The sequence below is a fragment of the Denticeps clupeoides genome, chromosome 11, assembly GCF_900700375.1.
Source record: "Denticeps clupeoides chromosome 11, fDenClu1.1, whole genome shotgun sequence".
Taxonomy (NCBI): domain Eukaryota; kingdom Metazoa; phylum Chordata; class Actinopteri; order Clupeiformes; family Denticipitidae; genus Denticeps; species Denticeps clupeoides.
In genome coordinates this window covers 17,553,112-17,579,892 of record NC_041717.1, presented here as the reverse complement: position 1 = coordinate 17,579,892, position 26,781 = coordinate 17,553,112, and the positions used below count along the sequence as shown (strand labels likewise).

At 46.9% G+C, this 26,781-nt stretch overlaps 1 long non-coding RNA gene across 4 annotated transcripts; it reads right to left on the bottom strand.

Annotated features, from left to right (window-relative positions):
* Positions 1 to 845: 845 nt before the first annotated feature.
* LOC114799658 (uncharacterized) lies at positions 846 to 26,308 on the bottom strand. 4 transcript variants are annotated; one of them, XR_003751256.1, is made up of 4 exons: positions 26,145 to 26,308; positions 18,961 to 19,039; positions 3,454 to 3,517; positions 846 to 1,164 (listed from the first exon to the last, which is right to left on the bottom strand). It is a non-coding gene; the product is annotated as an uncharacterized LOC114799658 (long non-coding RNA). The 4 variants fall into 4 exon arrangements; XR_003751258.1 differs by lacking the exon at positions 26,145 to 26,308 and adding an exon at positions 25,469 to 25,525; XR_003751257.1 differs by lacking the exon at positions 26,145 to 26,308 and adding an exon at positions 25,201 to 25,376.
* Positions 26,309 to 26,781: the final 473 nt, after the last annotated feature.

Genomic DNA, 26,781 nt, shown 5'->3' with positions numbered 1-26,781 from the left:
CTGGATAAGGGCGTCTGCCAAATGCCGTAAATGTAAATGTAAACACAGTGCACACACAATGAAATGTGACAAACCTGCAGGTCACGTGACCATGACTTTATACAAAAGACAGGCACCTACCCAGTGCTGTCCATCAATTAAAACAGAAGGCGATTAATTCAGAGCAACAAACGTGTTCATTTTGACTATACTGTTTAGGATGCTTATCAAATGTTGTGCAATCTGCTCTCACAACATGATTCTATGACAGATTATACGAACTGTAAGATGACAGATGCATTTGTTTTCATGTCAGATGTATTTTTAGTTTAGCGTGAACTTCCTTCCCACCATGTCTCATAGTTTTAATGTTTGTTATGTACTTTACTATATCTTTTTTAGGCAGCTGGGCCATTCTGTGGAGAAAGGAGTCTGGAATGTGTAAAGGTGGAAATTTCACATCAGAGAACTCATTTGAACTTTTGTTAGTAAAATCAGTTCAGGTTACGATTAGGATTCACTTCTTTTTCCTCCACATATTATCTAACTGGCCACTTTGTTACAATCATCCTGCAGCTCCACCCTGAGCGTGTGGAGTGGAGACGCTGCAGTGCTCGGTTTCCACCAACCCTTCATCACCCTCCGTCTATAGGTGGAGCCGGTAAAGTGACTAGGTGCAGCTGACCAACATCTGACATCTCAACCTGCACAATTTGGCTCACATCTGAGATCTCTGATCAGAGGGGATCAGGTGAAAGGAAATACTTCAACATGCACCTTATTTCCCCCCGGTTTACAGCATTCAGAAGGGACCAATATAATATTCCCAAAATACTGTGAACAATAACTGAGTCACACACAAGAGATATGTTTTCACATGAATTACTTTATTTGTCATTAGTAGAAACGTGTAAAGAACAGGGAGGAATTGTGCTCTCTGTAGTGCCGGGTTTATTTATAACCCCGCTGCTGTAGTTCAGCTCTCAGATCTGAGAGGCATGGCATCCGGAAATATCCCAATCTGTGAGTTCAGCAGATGAAAGTCAGAAGCATTTATTCGTGTCGCTGATTTCCTTGTCGTTGCGCATCCCGACGATCCAGCCGCACCCCGGAGTAAAGGAACGGAAACGTGCAGACGCGAACTCCGACCTTATGTCCTGTCAGCCGGCCTCAGGAGTGTTTAGACTGGGAAAGAGAGAGGAAGGGGAAAAAGGTCTGAGCGTTAGAGCAGGGAATAGATCCACATTCGCCAGGAGCAAGGACACCATCGTTCTGGAGCTGTGTTGGAGTTAATGGTCTGCATAATCCACATGCTTGACCTCTGACCCGTGTACTTCAGTTGGAAACACACAGGAAGTGAATACATCATCAAACATGGTCTCAGTCCAATTGTTCAATTTAATTATTATTTTTTAAGTAAATGAGACCAATTACCCGAAAACTGTTATACAGCTGTTTACCATAACTATAACTTTATGTAACATAACTATAAAAAAAAAAAAAAAAATGACTAGTTTTAAGAAAATTTAGTTTGGCATGAACAGAGATTGCTGATCGGGACCCCAGGCCTCTTTATACAATCATGTCATAAGCAGATCAACACTTTTGCCCTGTACTGTATTCACATAAAACTTAAATGCAACAATTAACGCAAATTCCGCCAACCCAAGTTTTTCACTCTTTCCTCCAATTTTCATTTTCTCCCACAACTTCACTGCCAAAAAACGGCTAGAACAATGCAACACGCGTTGCCACTGGAATCCCCCACGTTTTTAAATGTTTTAGCAATGTTGTGACGTATGCACAGAGGCCCGTGGGCCTGTGGGCGGAGTTTCAGGTGCGTCCTTCCTCGTGATGCCCCGCCTATTAGTAAGGCCGCGTGAGGAGGAGCTCCGAGTTTCAGGCTTCCCAAAAACTCAACACCGACAAAGAGCGCGACAACAAAGCCCCTGGCCGGGCGTCCACTGCAGCACCCACATCCCTTTGTCCGGCCAATTCTCACATGGATTTTCTTACACCAGTTCCTCCCCGCCCGATAAAGGAGCTCTGGGAGTGTCCGTGCAGTTCTTATTATTTCCCATTATTTTCTGGTGTGCTGTGAGAAGAGAGGAAGCCTTATCAGATTCCAGCAGGCTTGGTGCTCTGACGGCACGGCGGTGTAACGTTGCCCTGTAACTACAGATGCTCGGCAGCACCATGGGAAGCGCAGCAGGGACAGGAGGGTCAGAGAAAACCAATATGAGGCTCACTTGCTTCCACGGGCCTGCCCTACCGGCCTAAAACTCCAGAAGCTGCCGAGGAGACGGTGGTTTTTAAAACCCAGTAAAAAGACAGGAATAAGCTGCTGTTCTGTACAGTCATATTTCATTACATATATATTACAGCCATTACAATGTTAAAATGTTGAATATTTACACCCACAATCAGAACCCACATATCGACACAGGTGTTATTTTTGGATGCTACTGTACTGCCGCCATATTGGAGGGCGTAGTAAAGGTCAGACTGCTGTGTGAATATGTACATACGTGTGTAAGATAATCAATACGTTTTTTTGAGGCTAGGATATTTTGGTTGGGAGGAGTGTGTGGGGACGGCACCTTGGCGGCTTGGGATACGAACCCACATCCTTCCGATTACGGGTCCGCTTCCTTACCCGCTAGGCCACCACTTCCCCATCAAGTGAATATAGGAGATACCGTATACGGATTTAAAGGAGGATTCTCTCATCGGCAGCAGAATGAGTCAATAATTGGACCCTGTAATAACTTTTTTGTGTCGAAAATCTAAACTTCAGGCCATTTTCCAAGCGACATTTGACGCCTACACACCAATGATCAAGTTCATGCCGACAGAGCACAGCAGGGTTGCTGGTCACCACAGGCGCTATGCTGACCGCCGGCATATCTGTAACACGTCCGCTGCGCCGAGTCGGCTCAACTGTCACTTAAGGGTGGAGTCGTGCTGTTATTGATGGCAATTTACGTAAGTGCAGGTTACCATACGAACTGAAAAATGGCATTTCAGCATCACTGCTAATTGTGCAGAAAAGTGTAAACAGCGGGCATGTTTCACGTTATGCATGCACATGTGCACCCCGTGTTCACTCGAGTAAAAAGAAACTGTCGGCGTGATGCGTGTCAGATGATTTACGCTGCTCCATAACGGAGGGAAGAGCATGAAAAGCGATGCACCCATAATGCATAAAACATACCCAACAATCAGTGGATTTTTTTCCCCCCTTTCCTAATGGCCTGGGCTAATTGGGATATGAAGCCACCAAAGGGTCCTGGAGAAGACTGCTACGCTAGAGAAGGTCATGGTCATGTTCCAGCTCTAAATGCACAAGAGCTATACACAAAGAAACACGCAGGAACGCACAAACCTGCTGAACTTTTCCCTACATAATCAAGACAATACACACATGCACCCACACTTGTTAGAAGGCACAGAGAGAGAGAGAGAGAGACATACCTTCAGGTCCTGACTGCAGGTCCTTTAACCTATTCCACGATGCTGGCCGGACTCCCGTCTTCCCCTGGAGCACAGAAGAAGAGGATGAGGTTAAAATAACGACACGCAGGAGCATTTCTGACCTGAGGCAGATGGAGGTGACCTACTTGCCCCACCCCGCACACCCACCCTCACAGGCCAATCTAGCCGCCAGGACGCCGTCTCCATTCTGCCCTCCACATCATCAGAGGAACAACAAAACAGTTTCAGATGCCATCAATAATTTACCCAGAATTCCATTCAGCCTCGTAGCCCCCCTCCTCAAAAGTGGCCTGAGTTAAAAATATACGCTGCGAAAACCTGTGTGCAATGTGTGTGTGTGTGTGTGTGAGCACATGCCCTGAAGGGTGATGGGGAGTTCACCTGTCATGACCCGTGTCCTGCTCTGGGACGCTGAGTGAGAGAATGTGACGCTTGTGTCTTTTAGGATATAAATGATTAACTTCACTGCGCTGAGAGAAGTGCACTTGTCCATCACATTACATGGTGTGTGTGTGTGTGTGTGTGTGTGTGTGTGTGTGTGTGCGCGTATACATACTGACGAGTGCACATGAACTATACAGCATTTTATGTTTTTACATTTTTAATGGGTTCCACATTTTGCTACTGTAACGCTGGTACTGGCCTGGCATGCTGTGGGGTCACCATGGAAACACACATACAGTACAAAATGTGTGAGAGAGTCTGACATGAAATGACATTTTTTTATGCTTATATACAGAAAATACTTAAATATTAAATATTTTAAAATATTTAAAGGGTAAGGCTCCAGAGTTCTGGAATTAGTCTTATTGTGTGTTTATTTTTCAGTTTATCATTGGTAGAGCAGCGCAGTACTCCTGCACCCTAAGCCCCTCCCCCTCTAAGGCAGACCGCCCCCCCCCAGGAAACAATGGCCGAGAAGACAGACAGCACCACTGTGGCGTTCCAGCGCCGGGGGGCTCCCCTCTCTGTGTGCAAATAAATTCATAACTGTCTGGTCGCGTCCAGCGTCCCGTCCGCCACCTCACTGCGCCACTTATCCAGACAACCAATCACATGGCGCCCATCACAACGCTCAGGCGACCAATCACAGGGTACCCCTGTACGACCAATTACCCGGCCACAAAAATGGGGAAAAAAAATCATGACATCAGTAGAAGCAGAGTAGCAGAGCCCCCTGGAAACCCGGCTGCCTATAAACACAAAAATACAAAATTTCTGCAGACCAACGGGAAGACAGAGCAGAGTCAAGGGTCAGGCAGGCTTCTGCACCGTGGGACGGCCCTTTTCATTAACACCAGTAAATTATTCAGCGTCGGCCTTGTTCTTCTGAAATCGCGGGGCCACGCCTCCCATCAGCCCCATAGCAGAAACATGTACATGTAGCCTCCGCCACAGACACAAAAAGCAGTCGCTTTCAAAATGGTCATCATCCCTCGCACTTTAAAGAAACACTGTATTAAAACGTTAAAGAAAGAAAAAAATTATACCCATTTTATGAATAATCCTTCTACAGCAGCTGGAAACCAATGGGCAGAAAATAATTAATTACCACAATCTCTCCATTTTTATCTCTTTTTTTTTTTTTTTCGTCCCATGATGGCAGTGGCCACCCCTTGCGCGGTGGGTAAAAAAAAAAAATGCTTGTGTGGCCGAGGGCCCAATTTCCAGCGTGTTTTCATTCTCATGCAAATGTGCGTTAGGCCGCCGCTTCTCTACATTCAAAAGCTAACGACCACAGATGGTTCCAGCCGGAGTCGGGCGGCACAGCCCGGCGCCGAGAAGAGCTGCACAATGGCAGCTGTGGTGCCACATTCTTTGGTTGGTTTGACAGACGACGTGACCCACTGGTCAGAACTCAACGATTTTCAGAGTAGCAGTTGGAGGGTCCAATTTAGCGAGTTTGGAGTATTCCCTAATGTAACATCAAGTATGTCTTCGGGATTTACAGAAACGAACAAACAGAAGCAAGAAAGGACTTCTTGCTAGTTATCTTGGAGAGAAGGTACTAAGTACCCACCCAGGCCTTTTTGTTGAGTGCCATTATTTCTGTCACCCAAAACCTCAAAAATGTTTGCACAAAGTAACATAAGCATGTACATTTACATTTACAGCATTTATCAGATGCCCTTATCCAGAGCGACTTACAATCAGTAGTTACAGGGACAGTCCCCCCCTGGAGACACTCAGGGTTAAATGTCTTGCTCAGGGACACAATGGTAGTAAGTGGGATTCGAACCCGGGTCTTCTGGTTCATAGGCGAGTGTGTTACCCACTAGGCTACTACCACCCGGTCGTGGGCAGCCCCAAAGCATGTGTTGCCAGACTTTCCAGCCCCAAATCATCAATGCCTATTGTCAGCAAGCAATATTTCTCGCCAAAATATCCGAAAAACTAGTGAAGCCCATAACTCCACATCAAATCTTCCAACCACTGGTTTCTTCAGTGTCACGGGGGAGGTGGAAAGGCAGGCACTGCCGCCAGACAACGTCCCTGTCCACCTCAGGATGGACATACACATGCACAGGGCCAATTAAGCCAACTGGGGCCAATCAAGTGGTGGTCGTAGCCAGAGGAGTCACAGCCACAGGTTCAAAGCAGTCTCACTGTGACCCAAAAACAAGCTACAAAAAGGCAATTCCTGACAGTTTACTGCCACTCAAGCAGCCCCTTTCCCTCCAAAAAAAAAAACCCCCACTTTGTTTCAAATGGCTGGAGCCCAACCAGGCAGCAACAAGCAGCGCCGACTCCGACAGACCGACACGAGCCGCCAGGAGAGGTGCATTACAATATCCCCCACAGACCCCAACATGGACAATAAACAGAAAATTCTAATAAAAATGAACAGCTGACATATAAACAATGAAAAGAAAACACATATATAAATAATATAGAACATACATTTATATATATATATATATATTAATGTACCGACACGCATGAGCTTTATGCAAAACAGACAGACAGACAGACAGAGACACTGTCCCTTGATCGTCTCAGCTGTTCTTTTTCCATTTGCAGAACGTAAAAACCCCCCCAAAAAAACAGTTTGTTCAGCCCAAAGCCGAGGACGAAACGGGCCACCGCCGTGTCCAGTTACACCGCAAACAATGGCCCGCATTCAGCCAGCGTCTGGGCACGGCGGCCATTCCTGCGGGCCCCGCTGTCCTCCTCTGTTCCCTCGCAGGGGTCGAGAGGGAACAGGCAGGGTGTGTGTGCGGAGATACTCGAGACGATAATGGGGCTGGGCAGATTTCGCTTTTTGCGGGTCGTGGGCAGTTTGTTTTCGTTTGTCGCAGGGACACTTAACAAGGCATGAGGAATGTTCCTCTTATTTCATCTGACCGGCAGAGCTGCCTGAGGTCGTTTCACCTCAACCTGAGTTCACCTGCAGGCCCCAGAAGACGTCGGGACGCAGGGACGACAGATCTGTGATGAAAGAGAGTTCACATTCTGGACAGGAATATCCATGCCAAGCATTGGAGGTTGGTGAGACTCATTCAAGTCCAAATTCCACAATTTCTCAGCTGAAAACGGGCGTATGTGGCAGGAGGGGGGATGCCAGCCCTGTCAGGCTGGACAGACCCTTTACCCATTCTCACCCCACCCTAACTCCATCCACGTTTATTTTTTTTTTCATTCTTCACAAAGTGTGTGTCATACACGTCAAAAAACAGTAAGGTGAATCCTTTCTGAGCTGGCGGCACGGTCCGCCACAGAATGAATAAACAACCATGTCAGGAGAAACCGATACACTCCCATTCAGCATTCGGCAGGACTCTCGTGGGAAAGCCGCCCTCCACACAAAGGAGAGAGACGGCCTTTTGTTGAGTCTCCGAGCTGAAGTTCTCCATCTACAACCTCGACCCTGAGGACCACCCCCCCCCCTCTCTCTTTTGCTCTCTCATGCACACACACACACACACACACACACACACACTAAACAAATGCATCTGCATTCATACATTATTGCTGACTTGATGTCTTAACTAGTTGTGCTTAGGGAAAAAAATACAGTTTTGAACATTAAGGAAAAAAAATTAATCTCCACGTTTCCTGGTTTTAACTTCTTTTCACTGGGACTCACCTATTGTGCCTAAAACGATGCCACATGCCTTGCATGCTTGGCTTGGTGGCCGAGTCAAATAAATGGAAAAGGAGGAGTTCATGCTCGTCTTGAGGGCATTTTTCAGGCTTGTTGCACCAATTTCTTGGTTATGTAATGCGGGCCCATGGCGATGTTGCCACCATACTTCTCACAACCCTCCATATTTCATCAGAAATAGTTACACTGAACCCCAAGTCTTCACTGTAAGCCTTTACAGATTAAAAAAAAGGCCAAATCAATATAATGATGCACGAAAGACAATGCATGGATCAGAACAGAGAAATAGTGAAAATTATGAGAGCTCAGTATGTCCAAGCCAGTATATAAAACACATGGCAACACAGCAGCCCCAGTTCTTTCATCTGCAGGAAGACTCCCGCTCATCTTCCATTCATGACTCTGTGGTACGGGGGACAAGTGTCCAGAACCCAGGGTTATGTCTCTTTCTCTCTCTCGCCTATTCCTTTCAACTTCAATAAAGTTGTTATGCGTGGCGTGGGGGGGGACTACTGCTACTGGGACTACTGGTGCTACTGGTACGTTCAGACAGACGTTCCCATACTGTCCAAAGCAATTAGCCTCAAACCAAACAGCATAAAATCATACCCACACCATCCACCTTGCACAGGTACCCATATGCCATCGCTCCGCATATTAGGAAGAGGATCGGCGGTATAGGAACTTGTTCCTGCATCACACCCTTTTCTTCTCATCCTTCCTTCGGCTGCTCCCGTTAGGAGTCGCCACAGTGGATCACACTGGATGCCCTTCCTGATACAACGCTCCATATTTACCCAGGCAAAAATACACTTTTGCATGCGTCCCCAGTGGCCGGGTTGCATCATACCCTTTTACACCGCAGGAATTGTGAAATGAAATGATTTGTCACAACACCGCTTTTGTTGGAAAGTGTCCGTCCTCCTGTTAAGCACACAGGATCAATGGGCAGTGAAGTAAGCTAATCCCGCATCACACGTATTGCAGCTCTGACAAGTGAAATATTTCAGCGAACCAGTTTATTAACAAGAAACCAAAATTACCTAAAAAGAAAATTCTAAAAAATATTTCTACATTTTTTTTTCTTTTCCCAATGGTTGATTAGAATTTAGAATTTAAACTCCCCTAAAGATTTTTTAGCAGATCTTCTGAAAATAAATGAATACTTTTTTTCCTAAACTTCATAAGGTGGTTCAACAGAGTTAAACAGCATAATACTAGCATTATAAATTATGAAAACGCACAGTTAGGAACTTCAAATCTAAACCAAATTAGGCTTGTGCATCTGCTCCCAGGGTGTGTGTGGGTGCTCTTGTGCTTGTCCTTTGTGTGTGTGTGTGTGTGTGTGTGGGTGTGTGTGTGTGTCTTACCCCTCCGCTGCACTGCAAGGCAAATGCATGGGAAAGTGCTTTCTCGGGTTCCCAAAATCGCACGACCATATGTGCCAGCGTTCTATATCATTATGCCGTGCGGCGGGGATCTGGGAGACACCAGAACTTAGTTTGTCTTCCATACAAAGTTTCTGCCAAGCTTGAATGGACTCATTAGGCGTCTTTTCTTTGGGACCAATGAAGCTCGAAAGACCTCCAACAAAGGAGCTAATCACAGGCCCGGCGCCCAGGCGCTGCCGCCGGCTCCTTCTGTGGTCTCATATCAGGCCTGAGCAACCGGCTGAGCCGCTCAGAGCCGCCGCCCCTCGACGGAACGCCGCCGCGAGCCGGCTGCGCGCTCACGCAGAGAACGGTTCAAAACAGGCAAAATGCACACACAGACACACTAACAGAACACACGCAAACAGATGTGGCAAATGCTGCAAGGGCCTCGGGTGTTTTCTGAGGGGTCTGCACTCAGTCTGTGTGTGTGTGTGTGTGTGTGTGTGTGTAGGTGCGTGGGAGTTATATGTATCTGTGAGGTTATTTGTGTATGGGGAGTTCAAGATCAGTGAGGTAGCCGTGTGTGGTAGCTTGAGTGTGAGATGTAGGGGTGGGGGTCGTCGCGGAGTGTGTGTGTGTGTGTGTGTGTGTGTGTGTGTGGAGGCTACACAGACAATATAGCCCCGGGCAGCTCCTCTCCTGCGGTGACCTTGAACCCAGTCCAGCGCCGTTCCCAGGGCTGCTGGGATCCGGCGTGTCAGAGAGGAGCGAACCCATCAGCAACACGACCCACCTGTAGGCTACACACACACCTACACACACTACATTATCCCCTACAACACAGTTCCATCATTCCTTTACTCCTGTCCAATCAGCTACTTCTTTCACTCATTCATTTTAACCAACAATTTTGTTGGTATATGTAAAAATGTTAAATATACAAAGATGAACATCCATTGAACCATGCACTGAACATTCCAAAGGACTTAATGATGGGAAATGAGGGGCAAATATTGAATGTAAACAGCAACCAGGAACAGCAGCCTCGACAGAATCTGAACACTAGACAGTGGATCGTTTGAGAGGATCCGTCAGATAGTGGGATCCATTCTGCATGGACCATGATAACACCCACCCTACCCTGGTACCCACCTACAACATCTCATCCTAACTTCAATTAGGTCTCTCTCTGAATGAGCCCACCAAGGGGTCATGCCACCGAATGACAGTTACCAAAATGTTTTAAAATCCTGCCACACGCCTCCAATTTTCACGCCATTCTACTGTTTAAAAGTGTATTCTTTGTTGAAGGGGGGAGCCTGATCAGCAGCAGCTCGTCATGCAACACAAGCCAATGAAGGCGGAAAGGAGACAATGCTTGTGGGCAGTGGTGGCCTAGTGGCGAAGGAAGCGGATTCGTAACTGGAAGGTTTCGGGTACCTGAGCATTGTGCACAAAAGGGTGTGATTGGTCACATTTCGTGTTTGCCACTGTGCGCTGTGCTGTGCTGTATGCTGTGTATCACAATGATGAAAACAATCACTTTCACAAAATGTGGAACTACATTTTTACATTTAAAGCTTTTATCAGACGCCCTTATCCAGAGCAACTTACAATCAGTAGTTACAGTGACAGTCCTCCTGTTAAGTGTCCTGCTCAGGGACACAATAGTAGTAAGTAAGATTTGAACCTGGGTCTTCTGGTTCATAGACGAGTGTGTTACCCACTAGGCTACTACCATCCCATGTCTACATTTTATATTGTCATCAGACAATTTAAAACTACAGATTCCTATAGTAACTACAACAGAATTGTGGGAAAGAGGCTAAGATGACGTCAATGTAGTTTCCTGGCAAACTGAAATGTTGTCAATGGGGCAAAACAATGACTGGTTGTCTTTCCTGTGCACTCTGGCCGTAAACACATCACACACATGTTAATGCCATTGCTTTAATGCATATGTAAATTAAACACAACGATTAACCTATTACTTTTGATAGCCCTTTTATTTTATTACGTATCCGTTTTTCTTCTCTTCTTATCCATTCCTCCATGGTGCTTCTATTTCACTGTGCCACATAAAAAGTGACTTGACTAGATTTTTTTTATTGTTTCTTTCAGAAAGAGTCTTTTGGTGAAGCCCATTTTGACTATACAGGGTTTTAACGTGTGTCTGTGAAATGGACCCCTGATTTGTTCATGTTGTTTAAAGACCGGCTGTACTAAATCTCAAGGGGGTCACGATGTTGCTCGAAATATCAGCACAGCTCGAATAACCATCGTCTAAACAAGCAGATATTGCTAATTTTAAAAAGGCTTAATGAGCTCTTCACTCTGAAACCTCCTCTTCCTCTAGACGTTGGCCAGTGACCCTCCGCACCCACCGTCCGTCTCTCTACGGGTCAGGCATGTCGACCCCATCTGTATCCATTACAAAAATTCGTAAAGCGCATGTTTCCGTAGTCGCTCTGAATCCTGGTGGTGGCACCACCTGAAGCGGCGATTCTTTGGTTAATGAAGGTCTGGAGTCGCCCTCGCCACGCCACGTCCAAAAGAGACCACCTGAAGACATGCAGGGGCAGGCAGCGCACTCCAACTCAAAGGGCAATTTAAGACACAAAGGCCGAGAGCGACGGCCCTTTCTGCTTACTGCAGCATCCTTGAGTTAAGGTGGCGCGCAGTGGGAAGTCGGCTGCGTCTCTTTGTCCATTAAATGCACTTTGAATTGAAGCGTCCGCGCCGCTGCTCCGTGGGTCAGGGTTGGAAGGGAATTAAGGGGGGAAAGAACGAAAGAATCGGCCACACGGTACCTCTTCTCTAATCTGCGCCGATGCGAGCACGATGCGTCGAAAGATGGCATTCAAGTTGGAAGGGAGTGCAAAGGGAGACCATAAAATCTCCCACCACACACACACACACACACACACACGCTGGCACGGAGAAGAAAGGGTTTCTGACATTGCCCTACATTCTGCTGGCTGATCCGATACGGAGCGCCTTCTGTCACAAATAATCATTATATCTCCCGACCCAGCCCCCCCTGTGCAGTATTAAATATTGAAGATTTCAACTCTCAACTGGGAGCCGCCCCCCCCCCCCCCCCCCCCCCCCCCCCCCCCCTCACTCACACACACACACACACACACACACAAGCATGCATAGATGCAACCTACATAGATGCCATCCACAAATACACACACACACACACACACAGTGAACCTTTTTTAACTTCCTCTATTAGGACAACAATTGAGGTTTTGAGCTCCTGGCATGCTGACTATGACCATCCTGAAGACAGACATGCATGCACACACACACACACACACACGGTGCGCTCTCTCTCTCTGTATGAATCTTTCTTTCCCTTTGTTCCTTTCGACACTAAATGCATGTAGGTGTTCGCTCTTTTCCATAATGTGGGCTAATGCGCCGTAAAGAGAGGGGTGCCAGGTGCACTGTGCACCGCCGGCCACCACGGCTTGTGCCATTTGGGTGCCATTAATTATTTGGTTGCTTACTGTACGCCGTTGCCGTGGTAATGCGCCATTAAGGGAGCGGCGCAGGCGACGTGTGCCCCACTCTCTATGCAAAAGAGGGACTACTGAAAAGAAGGCGAAAAGGAGAAAAAAAATCAGAGAGAAAGAAATTGTGCCACGGAGAATCCACCCCCCCTTCCTCGTATTGTAAATTTGATAAGCAGGTGATGATGAAGCAGCACGAAGATGAAGGATGAAGAGTCAAAATGCCACAATGAGCTCCTTCGCTTTGATATGCAAATTACACTATTATTTATCATTTGTAGATTAATAATAATCAATGAAATGAGAAAAAAAATTCAAAGCCGTTTACGAAGGCAGCGAAAGAAGTGTGTTAAATGTGTGTTAACCGATAAATTAATTTGTAAAATCGTAGGAGGTTCCAGACGGCTGTGGTGTGTGGGTTTTCCGGGAGGAAACGCTCCTCCTGCCAGTTTATCAGAGCGATTTCCCAGCAACGGCCGCCGAGGAAGGAGATGTGCGTGATGCCGGAGGAGCCGCTGATGGTTTGGGGCGGGCGGGGGGGGTGTTCAGATACGACCGTCAGCGTCAGTCACCTGAACAGGAGCAACACACACATCACCGCGCTTAACTCGGGCCACCAGGTCACCAGTGGGGCTGGTTTGTTTGATGTGGTCCCATGAAACGCTCACTGATACGAGACAGTGTCTAAAAAATTGCACAAAATTCAGCATCACACACACACACACACACACATGCAGTGACACTCATCACCTCTTTCTCACTCTATAGGCTTCTTATAGAACAAAGCAACTTCTCCAGTCCTATTTGAAAGTATAAATCGTTTGATAGCACATATGTACATGCATTAATGCATTTTATATTTGTTGTATTACACACTTTATTACACAAGGGCATTTTATATTTAAATTATTCAAAGAAAACACAGTACAAGCAATACTGAGTTGTTGAGTTGTAAGTGTAATTGAATTGATGTGTGTATGAATTTGATCAAAATCGCCACGCCGTGCCTTTATCACAGCAGATTCAAAGATTCACTGCATCCCCTCCAGCAATTTTTTGGGAAATGTGTTTTGCAAACCCTCCCAGCAGCTTCTGAAGCTGAACCTGATATGTCTTTGTGTTTGAACAACCAATAGTTTGAGCCGTTGCCGCTAAATAATGTGTAACTACAGCCTACAGTCAAATACTGAAACGTCTATTTTAAGTATTTCCAGTACCTTCTTGAAATAAATTGTTAAAATTGTCTAGTGTATATACATTAGAGTCCTTTAGTGTACATATATTTACATATATGTACATGTATAAGGAATTGTCAATTTAGCTGAAAACCGTTACGAATAAATAGAACTTCTTAAAGAATATTAACCTATGTAACGCATTCAGAACGACTCATAACAGAAAGGTGCTTTAGTAACAATTTAAAGCGCAAAAAATCTTCATCTTTACAATTAAAAAACACACACACACACACACTGTCCTCATTCACTCTGTAGAATCCAATCAGAAGCTCGGCATGGGATGGGAAGGTTTGGAAAAATGAGGCTCGGCGTGGCGGCGATGCTCGTCGGACACTAATTGATTGACCGTGCTAACAGAAGTGTAATGCATTCTATTGTATTTCCGACTTCATTTATGCTAATGAGGCTTTTTTTTCTTTGGCTCGGCTCCTCCCCCCTCCGCCCGCGTAACTCGCCACTGCTGATCAGGCTTTTGATGGGAAACGGTGTGACAGGCCCGGCCTCTGTGTCGTGGCTGGCACAGAAGCTGCGGAAAAAGCCAGCGCCGGTAATGAGATCATAGGAGGCTAGTCTCCGCGCCGCTGTCAGGCTCGCGCTGGGCTCCGGGGCCTCCTCGGCGCGCTCTGCCTCCTGCTCCTGCCGACAGGACAATGCTCCCCTTTGTCGCCGCTGTTTCGGAAGCCCGTAGCCGAGACCCTCGTTAATTACTGCGAGGGTCCAGATGAAGTCCTCATCTCCCTTTTCCCACCTCTCTCTCACTCCCACCTACCGCGCCTGTTTTTGCCGGTCCGGTTGTGACCACCACGCCCGGTGTGGTGAAGGGAGATGGTGGAGCACAGGGAGGATGGAAGCCGTCCATGCAGATTTTTCCCTCCTTTAGCAGCGAGGTCCATAGGCCCCTCCCACCCGCCGCTCGTCGCATGCAAAGCGTGATTACGCCTAATTACTTGGCGACGGTGTAATTTCTCTGCGATATGGGATGTGACAGTTGTAGGGCAGAAGCAGGGAGCAGCATAGGCGAGGGTGACAAACACACACCATCCTTGCGTGCACAGACAAACGCAGCCGCACGTGAGCATCTGCAAAGTGGCCTGATGCTAATGCTGCACAGAAGACAGAATGATCACAAAGTGGCAGGCAAGGACACTAGAATAGTTCTGTCCATTATCCTCTTCCAGTGCATATAAATGTGTGCAGCGGTGAAGCATCTCGTCGCGGACTAGCATCCGCGACGAGATATTCTAGATACTTCTCAGCTTGCTTCATATGAACTCCTGTCTAATGCACGGATTATGTTTTAGCAGCCATAAGCAGATGCGCCGACTGATTCTGACGTTACTTTTATTATCATACTCATGGTATAAAATGAATGTCCTCAGTAAGAATGACAGAATCTGATCAGGTATTATGGATGTATATTTCAAATTACATAAAAAAAAAAATTATATCCCAAAATGCATGTGTCATGTTACATATTAAAAACATAAAAAACCTTTATATCAATTGATAGTGCCAGTACCAACATTTTTAATGGGTGTTTTAATTTTGGTGAAAAAAAGCTGGTCATCTTTACGATAATATTCAGACTAATAATATGGTCCTTGGTTCATAAACAATTATGCATTATAAATATGCAAAATATAGTGTACTGTAATGTATTATGAAAAGGGAGGAATAAATACTGCAGCAGAGAATGACCACTCAGACACACAAATGAGAAATATCTAAGTGAGTTCCAACCATAATAAATGTATAATGTGTGTGTTATGAATGTGTAAGTACATATATAATGACATGCTTTTGATCCTAAATGTAATATTACTCAATCTAACCTCTGGAGTGTCTAACCTAAACTGGTTTTAGGTTTCAGGAACATTTCTCTTTTATTCTTTTAAATGAAATAAGCATATTTTAAACAAGCGAATATGTACTTGTGAGGACCATGTTTCATCTCTTCTTGTCCTTTTGAGGACATTTGGCAACTATACTAAAGCTCAAACAGCACACAGATTGCAACACACACACACACACACACACACACACACACACACACACAGAGCTTAGATACATAGTGGCAGGGATTTGGGATGATCTGCAATGCAGACGCACACAGTGGCCACAGAAAATGAGCTTTTTCCTCCTGTCTTCCTCCTGAGATGCTCCCTCCCCCCGCCTCCTCTTCCATTTTCATACCCGGTTGTTGAGCCCGACCCGTCCCCATGCCGCTGCAGCTGCTGCCGCCGCTTCTGCATTCAGATTTTGCAAAACACATTTTCATCCAAAATTCATCCAGTGATAAAGGACCCCGTACGGTCCTCATAAACCCTTCAGCAGCATGTTTTACATATGCTGCCATGCCACGGCACGCTCACACACTCTTAACGCTGATTAGAGGTATGCACTGTCACCGGAAGACATCGCACCCAGGCTCACACACACTCCCGCTCCCTTTTTTGGTAACCACGGTGTAATATAAAAACTACTGTTATGATTATGAGTGATGACGGAATAAAAAAGACCGGCGCTCGCTGCTGAACAATGGCTCAACAGTGACAGGAGCCGAAGCCCACAACACACACCTCCACCATGTAGATAAGGTAGGAAATAATAGACCTTTCACGCACACACACACACACACACACAGCAGTGTCTCACAGCACCTCTATTAGACATGCAGGAATGTTAACATCATTATGCATTATTGTAAGTGTCTGTCTGCACTTTGCTACCCCTCCCCCATACACACTCTCCATATTGTGTCTGAGGAGTAGCCCAGACATGTGTGTGTGTGCATGCGCGCATGTGTGTGTCTGTGAGCGAGTGTGTGTGTCTGGGAAGAAGGCATTATTTTAACTGCCTTTCATGTGCTGCTGCACACAAATCACTGATATTTGTGCAAATGTAGCATGCAGAGGCCAAGCACACACTCATTTCTTTTTTCCAAGCCTGAGCCTGTGTGTGTGTGTGTGTGTGTGTGTACAAAGGATGTAAAAAGCCAAGTGCAAATTAATGAATTAAATGCAAAAGGAGACCAGCTTCATCAGCACGTCGCCGTCTTATTTTAATAACGTTGGTCAAACAGCAACCAATATCCGAGGGAAGATTTTTTTTTAGATTTTTGGGACTAGGTGGGGTTTACTCACCAAATATGAACTCTGCCTCCCGGTGCGGTAGAGTGGAAATCCATTAACACTCTTATAAAAAAAAATAAAAAAAGTCATATTTTCCGTGGGACTAAAGTGGCACCTTGGTTATTGTGAATGAAGCCGACTGTCAGTAAATGAGGTCTTTTTTTTTTTCTTATGAGGGTGGGGGTGCAAATTTCATATGCACTTTTTACAGCCAGCCCACGAGTCTAGACACAGTGCCGCACCGTCTTTCATGCCACGTCTCTTTTCTTTATTTTGAATAAAGGCTCTGCGGATGCAAGCGGCGTGCTGCTTTATATCTGACTGGGGTATAAAAAAAATGCATTATGGGAAACCCTCCGATCGCATACCGCAGAACAATATTAGCATAGTCATTAGCGGTAGATGCAAAAAAGGAGTTGGAATTGTAAAACGTGAATTTAAGATGACGCGGCTTTTAATGCAGATTGCGGAGATAAGGCACGGAAAGCGCAGATGTTGTGTTTTTGATGTTTTATTGTGGTTGCTCCATTTTTTTTTCATGCCAGACGCCAGCCCCTCCCCTTTCTGTCCCTTCCATTTGCATGCATTTGCATGTGGTTATTATGCGCATGGTCTTTGTTCCTGCTGTAAAACGATGGTGTGGCTTAAACCCCGCGCGGTTCAACACTACGACACACTCCTCCGAGGATGTCCGCTTATTTAACTGCACGTGGCTGTTTTGCGTTTTTTAATCTATGTTTGCTGGGCGTGCAGCATTATTTTTATCCTAGTTGCGGGGACGGTCGCGACAGAAAGACAGAGAATCGAGAGAGTGCGTTTGGCGGGGGCGGGGTTGAAGAGCAGGACTGAGAAATGGCTGCCGTGGCTGATAACGTGGGGCAGGAGATAGCATCCAGGCATGAAATACAGAATTATGGCTCCATATGAAATATTAATATTATGGCAGGAAAACTAAATCATTGAAATGAAACAGTGCCACGCATATCGAGAGGAATGAAGGAAGGAAGTCGTCGCCTGCAAAATCGGCAGAAATGTGTAAAGCGCATCACGGTCATACCACATGTTAATGTGCACCAGAGCGCTGATTGGTTTGTTGTGTGGTAGTGGTTATAAAATCTAAAAATGTCTTGGGGACTGCACCGATGTGTGTTTCACTGCACATTCCGGCAAAACTGAAGCCAATTCACACATGAGCTCTTATAGTGCTGGCAACATTAATATAGAAATTTCTGAAAACATTTGATAATGAAGGTTGTAAGCAGTATAATTTCTTAAATATTTAATTGAATCAACTGCTAACTGTTATTAAAAGTTAATACTTGCTCTCTGCTAGGTTTTCATTAGATCAGTATTCTGAACTACCAAGCCATTTAGCATTTTAGGATGACACCGCCAAGTGTTTTTTCAAATCTCACCATGAAAATTGATTCAAATTTCTGCTCCAGAAATCATTACTTCTTCTCAAATCCCATCATATGCATGCAAATTACAGTTAACACATACCAGCCGGTAAAAAACAAAAATGATTGACACTCTGTGGGTGTGTCTGCAGAAGCCACGCCCCTTTGTCAAGTGTCAATTAGAAATACAAGGTGAAAGAATGCATGCTCTGTCTTTTTTAAACTGGCACATCCACCAGAATTCAGTTTGGGGACCAGAGGACAATGATCTAATTTGCAATCGGCCTCGAATCTCTCCAAAAAAATTGATTTTTTATTTTATTTTCAAATAGCATTGCATCCTCATGTCCAGCACAACATATGGAAAATACCGCTCTGTACGAATCATTTACGGGATGAAGGCACAGCCAGCCAGCAAACGTGTGATAAAATGACTGATAAGTGACATAAATGATTGGCTAATATATAGAATCAAATTTGATTTACACATACTTAAAATTAACACAAACATCAGAGTTGCATTCCAACCAGAACAACCATCAAAAGAACATGTACTTCAATATGTAATGTTGAAAAAAATTCCATTCTCATCTTATTTTTAATATTTATTGCACCACTAGCACATAAGAGATGATTGTTATTGATAATACATTTGGTTTGGACATCAAGAGTGAGTTAAATTATATTACACACATACAGTGTTTCACAATGGACTCACCTTGATAAGGACTGTGAGGGGGCGAGGCTTCACACCCCGCCCCTCACCATTGGGGGACTCGTCTCACATTCTCCTCATCCTGCAACACACAAGAAGAAAACAGCGGGAATGAATACATAAATACGGGAACGCCTCATCCCTCTCGCCGCTCTACAGTACGGCGCTCTGCGTGAAACGTTCCGGAATAATATTCCGGGTGCAGAGCGTAAATCTACAGTCAGCCCTGGAGGAAGGTGAAAAAAGAAACAAAAAAACAAACCGGAACACACACACACTTGAAGGCGTCCTGAGCTTCACATGCCCAACGCTCAGCTGTCACCCCCAGATAGATCTGCTTAAAGAAGTGCAGCTGTGCACAGCTGCAGACACACACACACACACACACACACACATGCACAAGCACAGCTCCAATATGCCAGAGAACACTTTGTTATTGACAGCGGCTCGTATCTGAGACGCTGGAGCCTAATAGTGTTCCTTTCCTAATTCGTCTGACCCTTAACCCCACGGCTCCTGACGAACTTTTAATGCCAAAGTGGAGAAGGAGCATCGCATGCCAGATTTTAGAAGACGGTGGGCTGATCTCCCACTGACAGATGATGGACGCCTGTCAGTTCCCACCAGGGCCTGCATGTGAGGCGTGGGCTGGACATTTCAAGAATAGTGAACTGATGGAATTTCTACCTAAATAATGCTTGAAACCCAAGACAATGTAAATAATGTGCCCCTTATCCTGTGGAACATTTTTGTTGTTGTTCAATAAAAATAAAAAAACAACATGAATGAAAAATAACTTCCAAAATTAGATTCTGCTTAGATTTTTTTTGTTAAAAAATAATACCTATAAATAAGGTGACATAATTTGTAGGGTTTCATGTGAGGTAAGAACAGGCTGTAGTGTAATAACTGTGTAATATGTGTGTTATAAATGTGTAATTACCTGAACCAAAACCTTAGGCCCTAAACCTGACATGTGAATGTTCTGAGAAGAAGGTGGTTTACTTGAGGGCACCAGGAACATTTGTTGACTTTTCAGCCCCAGAAGATATGGCACAAATAATAACACATAATAATAATAATAATTTATAGAAAAAAATAATAAGGGAGGGACCTCATGTGGAATCCATAAGGAATCTCTTAAATTAATATGTGCAAAATACGTAATTAAAATGTTCAATCTTTTTTAAAGATGCACTGATGATAACAGAATGAAACGACAGCGACAATGAATGCTGAAGTGTAAGATCGAGGTGTGAAAAAGGGTGAGTGTGAGCAGCATTATTATTCTGCTGTGTGTGTGTGTGTGTGTGTGTGTGTGTGTGTTTGTGTGGATTCTCTGCTTGTCCCGTGCTGCCACCACCTTCGGTTAGCGTCTGACAGGCAGCAACTAAAACATGCAGGAATTTAATTATACCGACCCACATCAGCGGCCTTTAGGGACACCACATGTCAGGTGTGTGTGTGTGTGTGTGTGTGTGTGTTTGTGTGTAATGTAGACACCTTACAGCAGGTGTTCACATTAATTTGCACCATGTGGTCCTGAGACACACACAAATACACACAAACCAATGTGCCATGAGGAGATGAAGCACACACACACCCATGCGGCGAGCACGTCTAAAAAATACTCAACACAAACACACATTACACACACACACACACACAGTAGCGGCTCTGCGGTGGAAGTGGAAATGCTGCACCCACCAGCACCCGGTGATGCCGCTCCACCCGGCAGCAGGTGACGCTGGCGTCAAGAGTCCAGCACACGAACTACGCGTAACACACACCTGACCGGCCGACGCACACCGACGCACAACTTCGAGGAAAAGGAGCTTTTCACGTTTCCAAACAATTCGCAGACACGCGCGCTGCGGGCGTGCCGCCGTCGCCGCACGCGGGGATAAAAGGAAATGCAAATGACAGCGTGATACAGTGCCCCACCCCCACCGTCCAGACACGCCCACCCCCCCCAACACACACACACACACACACACACAGAAAACGGGCCGCCTGCCGGTTTCAGTCATAATTATTCATCGTTGATTGGGCGTGCGGTGCGGCGTCGCCAGATAAATAACGGCGAAGCGGACAAATGTCTGGCGGGCCGCGCCAACAAAGGGCCCGGCGAATTTCCAGCCAGGGTTCCGCCGTTCGCCTTTTACGACCTGGAACCACAACGCACAGTGGCGTTGGCCCTGAGAGCGCGCCGCGTGTGCCGTCGCCGTGGCAGCAATCAGTGGGCCAAAATTTGCCGGCCGCAAACGAGCCTCGTGCCACGCACCGGTTGGCGGAGGGGCCGACTCCATCCCGCGAACGCGGGCGCCGCGGCCCCTCGGTGCCAGCGGACATTTTAGGTCTACCCTCGCTCCCTGCTCTCCGCTGCTGAACCCTTCAAGATGGTGGCACCTCAAGAAAGAAGCGGGGCTCCGGCGCCGTCGGTTGGCACCGTTCGAGGGCTGCGGCCCCCCGTCGAATTTTAACCCCCACCCCCCCACCCCCCCCTCCTCGTACGAACATTCGGGGAAAAGAGGCCGGGCCCCTGCGTGCATGCACGAAACCGCGCTCATCACATTTGCATAAACAGTCCGATTGTGATGTAACCACGGCGACGCGCCGAAAAGCCCTCCATCACTCGACGTGCCAACCGGCGCTCCAAAATCATGCGATGGCTTGCTGAGTGGCGACGGGTTCTCCGCTCGGAACAGGTGCTCGGGTTCCAGCGCCGGTTCTTTTCTCCTTTTTTTTGTGTAACACGAAGACGATAAGAAACAGAATGAATTTTTTTTTTTATACGGCCGACTCATGCGCAGGCGCGTACTGGGAACACTTGACTCGACGTAAATGACAGAAGGAAGGGAGCGTTGGAAAAAATGGCGTACTGCTTCGCCACAGTCCTCGCACTCTATGGTCCTGGTGCGGCGGGGGGGAGTTTCTCGTTTATTTATAGGTGCCTCATTTGCATAATGAGGATGCAGTGAAGTACGCGGGAATCTACACCGGCGGCGGCGGCGGCCCTGACTCCGGCTCAAAGCAGCTGAATTGCGGTGCCGTGGCACGATGCGGACGCTCCGGTCGCGGACGGCGAAGGGGGCACGTTTTATTGCTGTGATGCATGCTGGGAAAGGGATGCCGGGGATGCATCTACAGGCATTTTCAACCTTTAATATGCTAATAAAGACGCACAATAACGCACAATCTCGCAGTAACTGCAACAACTGGCTCTGTTCGGCAGAGGTTGTGATGAAGGTAGGATCCTGGTTGGCTGGTTTTATTGGTGAAGATTCCTGTCATTGTAAATTTTAAGGAAGCGGATAATAATCCCCTTCCGAAATGAGGAATATGTTTTATGAATTAATCGGAAATTTTGCCTTAATGAATGTGACTCCAGCTGCCAGTAGCAGAAATTGTTATTAAGCTCTGAAAAAGAACATGGGTTTTTGTGAGGAAACACACACACACACACACACACACACTGTCGCTCTCTCTCTTTTACACACAAACACACTGAGAAAGCAACATATGTACACACATCCGCACACGCGCACACACACAGTCGCACAAGGAACCTGTCCTGTTTCAGCATGCGCACTGTGAGCTCACCTCCTGTTACCATGGCGACACCAACCAATGGGAACAACATGGCACATGTGACAGGGACCTAAGCAATTGGGGGCGGAACCCACGCAACTCACAATGCATCGCGGCATTTTAACACAGGCAGTGGGCACTCCGAGGCCGGACACTTTCACCACGGCCACACACACACACACACACACACACACTACATGCAAAACGATGAATAAATGGTGTGAACGAAGCAAAGACGGATAAAAACGGATAATCGTGCTCAGTCCAAGCGCTTCCTGTCAAAGCACGACTGTCACCGAGGGCCACGCGTCACCGAATCGCGCCCGTAAGAGGAAGAGGAGCGTCACGCCCCAACTGTCCAGATCTTCGCTTCTGACACCTACGCAGGTCCCCCCGAGCAGAGGCGAGGCCCTGCAGGATCTGCGTGGAGAACGTGACCCATTTCCATCACTCAGAGGAGGTGACACGGCGATAATGAAAGAGCGCCTCAGATAGGACTCGGCGAAATTTCCGTCACCGCGTTGGCCTAGCAACGCCGCATCTCCGGAGAGGAGATTGGGATGTTGGCATGCCGGCTGGGCTGCTCTCAGTTCATCGCCTCAACTGTGAAGCTGCTCTGATAAGGTTTGGGGTTGGGGGTACAAGGGGTGTGGGTGGGGGGGCAGTTCCTGCATCTAAGAATTCATTTATGGTGCAGATTTCAGGTTTTTAAAAAATTTTCATCTAGCAAAGGGCCACCCTGAACTTAAACTGCAGTGACGCCACCCAAAACGCCAAATCCCGATAATCTCACACTCGACATCTCAAAATGTTTCAAAGGAAATGAATAAATAAACGAATAAATTAATAAATGAGGTTAAAATGTCATGAAAGGGGCGGAGTTTAAATACCGGAAATGGTACCGTTCTCCTATTTTTGTTTTAACGCAATAAGTTTTTTGTTTTGTCGGATTTGTGAGACGTTTATTCCCGCTTATAACCGCTCGTGATCTACGTCAAACTAATTCACGCCAAAACGCTGTCTGCTGTGAAACATTAAACGCACAACAAATGTGAAAATTCACATTTTATATTCCGAATGTTTCCCTAAATGTTTTTAAAAGCAACGAATGCGGGTTTGGGGTGATTTATTGTCTCTGGATTTCGTGCAGAAGCTCCGTGAACTTGTGAGTAGAATGCGAGTAACAGCGCGGGCCTGACGTCTGCCGTGAGTCACGTGAGTCGGAATAACGGGGTTCACACACACACACACACACACACACACACACAGACAGACTAAAGTCGCTTATTGAAGCCCTTGGCATTGAAGACCCCTCCTGCTCTGGGCCCCGCGTCTGCCGCGTCTGGGAACCGTCGCCCCCTTTCTAAAGGGATGCAGATGAGTCGCGCGCACTTGACGTCTTTTCATGACCTGCGTCGCCCCCCCCCCCCCCCCCCTCCACCCCCTCCTCCTCCTCCCCTCGCACCCCCCCCCCCCCCCCCTGTCTGTCGTGTCGGAGTTGGCCGCGGTCCGTGGGAATGGGGGCGTCCAGCCGTTCACATCTCCTGCGCTCCGTTTAACGGAATCAGCTGGGGGGGGGGTTACACACACACCCCAAAAACACACACACACACACACCCCAAAATACATACGCATACACACACACACCAAAATACACACAGACACACAGACACACACACTCCCCAAAATACACACACACCCGAAGACCCCCCGTCCGGGTTTTGTCAGCTCTGTATATGTCCTAATTATTTCTGCTGCAGACTCGGACCGCGATCCCACAAACCAAAAAAAGTGACAGTTTGGCTGAAAAAAAAATCTTATTTTAACTGAATTCAAATTCTATTTTTAACAGTTAAGTTTCCAAATCCAGAATTATATTTATGTTTTAAAATTTAAAATATATATTTTAAAGCCTTTTACTCCAAGAACCCAATAAAAAGAAAAAAAATAAATAAATAAAGTGCTACACCATGAACTAGAAATAATAAGAAATAAGTTAGGAAGTCGTGTATGAAATTCGTTTAGAAAATATCCCGTCGAATGAGAAAAAAAAAACTTGCCTTGTGCGACTCCGCTGTGGGTCACGGGCGGTTTTTAATTTATTCACGGCATCATTAAAAAAATGTCTTCATCTTTATATATTTTAAAGGGGGGAAAAAGTTCCGGCGCTCATGGAAGAGGTTTTTACTTTCGGTTATCTAGCTTTATGACGACCAACACACTCATACAGCTAGATAACCAAAGATAACAACTCCCTCCCTCCCTCCATCCATCCCTCCATCCCTCCATCCTCCGGCGCGCTTCCTTAATCCCAGAGCCGGAGCCGGAGCCGGAGCGGCCTCCGTCCCGCACAGGGAGGTCCGGGGATCCGGGCTGTTGGGGATCCGGGCTGATGAAGATCTCCGTGGGTGAGTGGGGTTGCGGGGTGCCCTGCTCGCGCGCGGAGGCTGATATGAGCGACACCCCGGCTTCGCCGCGCCACGCAGGAAAGCGGAGAGGAGGTGTGTGTGGTGGGTGGGGGGGGGGAAGCTTCCAACATCCGAATAAGCGGACGGGGTCAAAGGTCCCGGACCCGGACCGCGTTGTAATGATGATGATGATGATGATGATGATGATGTCACGGTAAATCGCGTGGGCCACGTCCCGTCCCACCTGCACACCGGAGCCCCGCGCATCTCGGCGTCTCCTCCATCAGAACCGTCCCCGCCGGAGAGAGCAGAAATCCTCTCGGTCCCCGCCGCGGGAGCGCGCGGACGCGGGGGCGCGCGCGCGCGCGCGACCGCGCGCTCTCTCAGCCGCATTTAGAACCCCGTTAGAACAGGAGCCGGAGAACCGTGCGGCGCGCTCCTGTGTGTGTGTGTGTTATTCTGCGTTTTTTGGGTGAATGAAACGCTTCTGTTTTACACGCGCCTGGTTTTACCTTCACGCGCCGCCGAATCCCGCCGTCTGTGTGTGTGTGTGTGTGTGTGTGTGTGTGTGCGCATGTAGAAAATGGCGCAGTTGGAGTTAAAATAATAAAAATAAAATAAAGAGCCAATACTCGCTGCGCTGATTGGTCTATTTTATTGTTTTTTCTTTGCAATTAGGAAAAATCTTTAAAAAGGAAAATTATTTTGGATGTATTATTGTGTCTTTCAGAAGTCAGACATCATTAATACACACACACACACACATACACACACTCAGGCTGTCAGTGGGAGGGGCTTCATTACTGTAGAAATATCGCCTTAATTAGACTGGATGTAAAACTGACCAATCAGAAGAGCTCGGACCTGCAGCCCGATCCCCGTCTCCGGAACAGCGTTTTTATCTCCACGTGCTCCACGGAACCCATTTTCAAACCCGCGTTCCGCTGACGCGCCTCTACGGAACCGGGTGGAACCGGGAGAACAACTGGCTTCACGTGACCTCTGACACCTGAACTGTCCGACACACACACACACACACACACACACACACACACTGCATAAGACCGAATCTGACCTTTCACAGCCGCCAGTGTTTCTCATTTCTGCGGTTCTGCCTTTATTTCGCGCCATAGAGAATAAAGTTTCGTTCCAAGCTGACGCGTGGAAATGGATGAAAAACCCACCGACCTGTTCCCGCGGGTCCGACGTCGCCGGTTCCGCCACGTGTAATCCACGCGCGCGAGCGCCACAAAATACATATATATTTTTTTATGTATATATTTTTTTCCCCAGAAGTCATCGGTCCACCCGTCCGCCCGGGCCGGAGTGGAGAAGTGCGCAGCTCGTCGCCAGCGGCGCGGAGAGTCGGCATGATGGAGATATGGGGGGGGGGTTGGTGGGTGTGTGGGTGGGTTTGGGTTGCTGGGTGGGGTGGAGTGTTGGGGTGTCGGGGTGTCGGGGTGGGGGTCTCCAGTCCATCCTTCTGTGTAGGAAGAACGTGCTCAGAAATCCAAACAAGTCCCGTCCGCCGCGGTCTTTTGTTGGATTCGGACTGAGGGGCCATTGTTCCCCGATGGCCCCTGCGCCCCCCCCGCCTCCGACTGGCCCCCGTTCCCAGGCCGGGCCGGTGCCGAGGATTAAAGATTAAAAAATAAATAAATCAAAGCACTTCATTATTAATTTGGCGATAAATTAAAAAAGCGCGCGCTTTGCGCCGACCGGATGTGACTTTTTTTAAGGAGGGGGCCAGGGATTCTGTTGACATTTGACTGCTTAATAGCATTTAGAAATATATATTCTTATAATAAATGTTTTTTAAGATTAT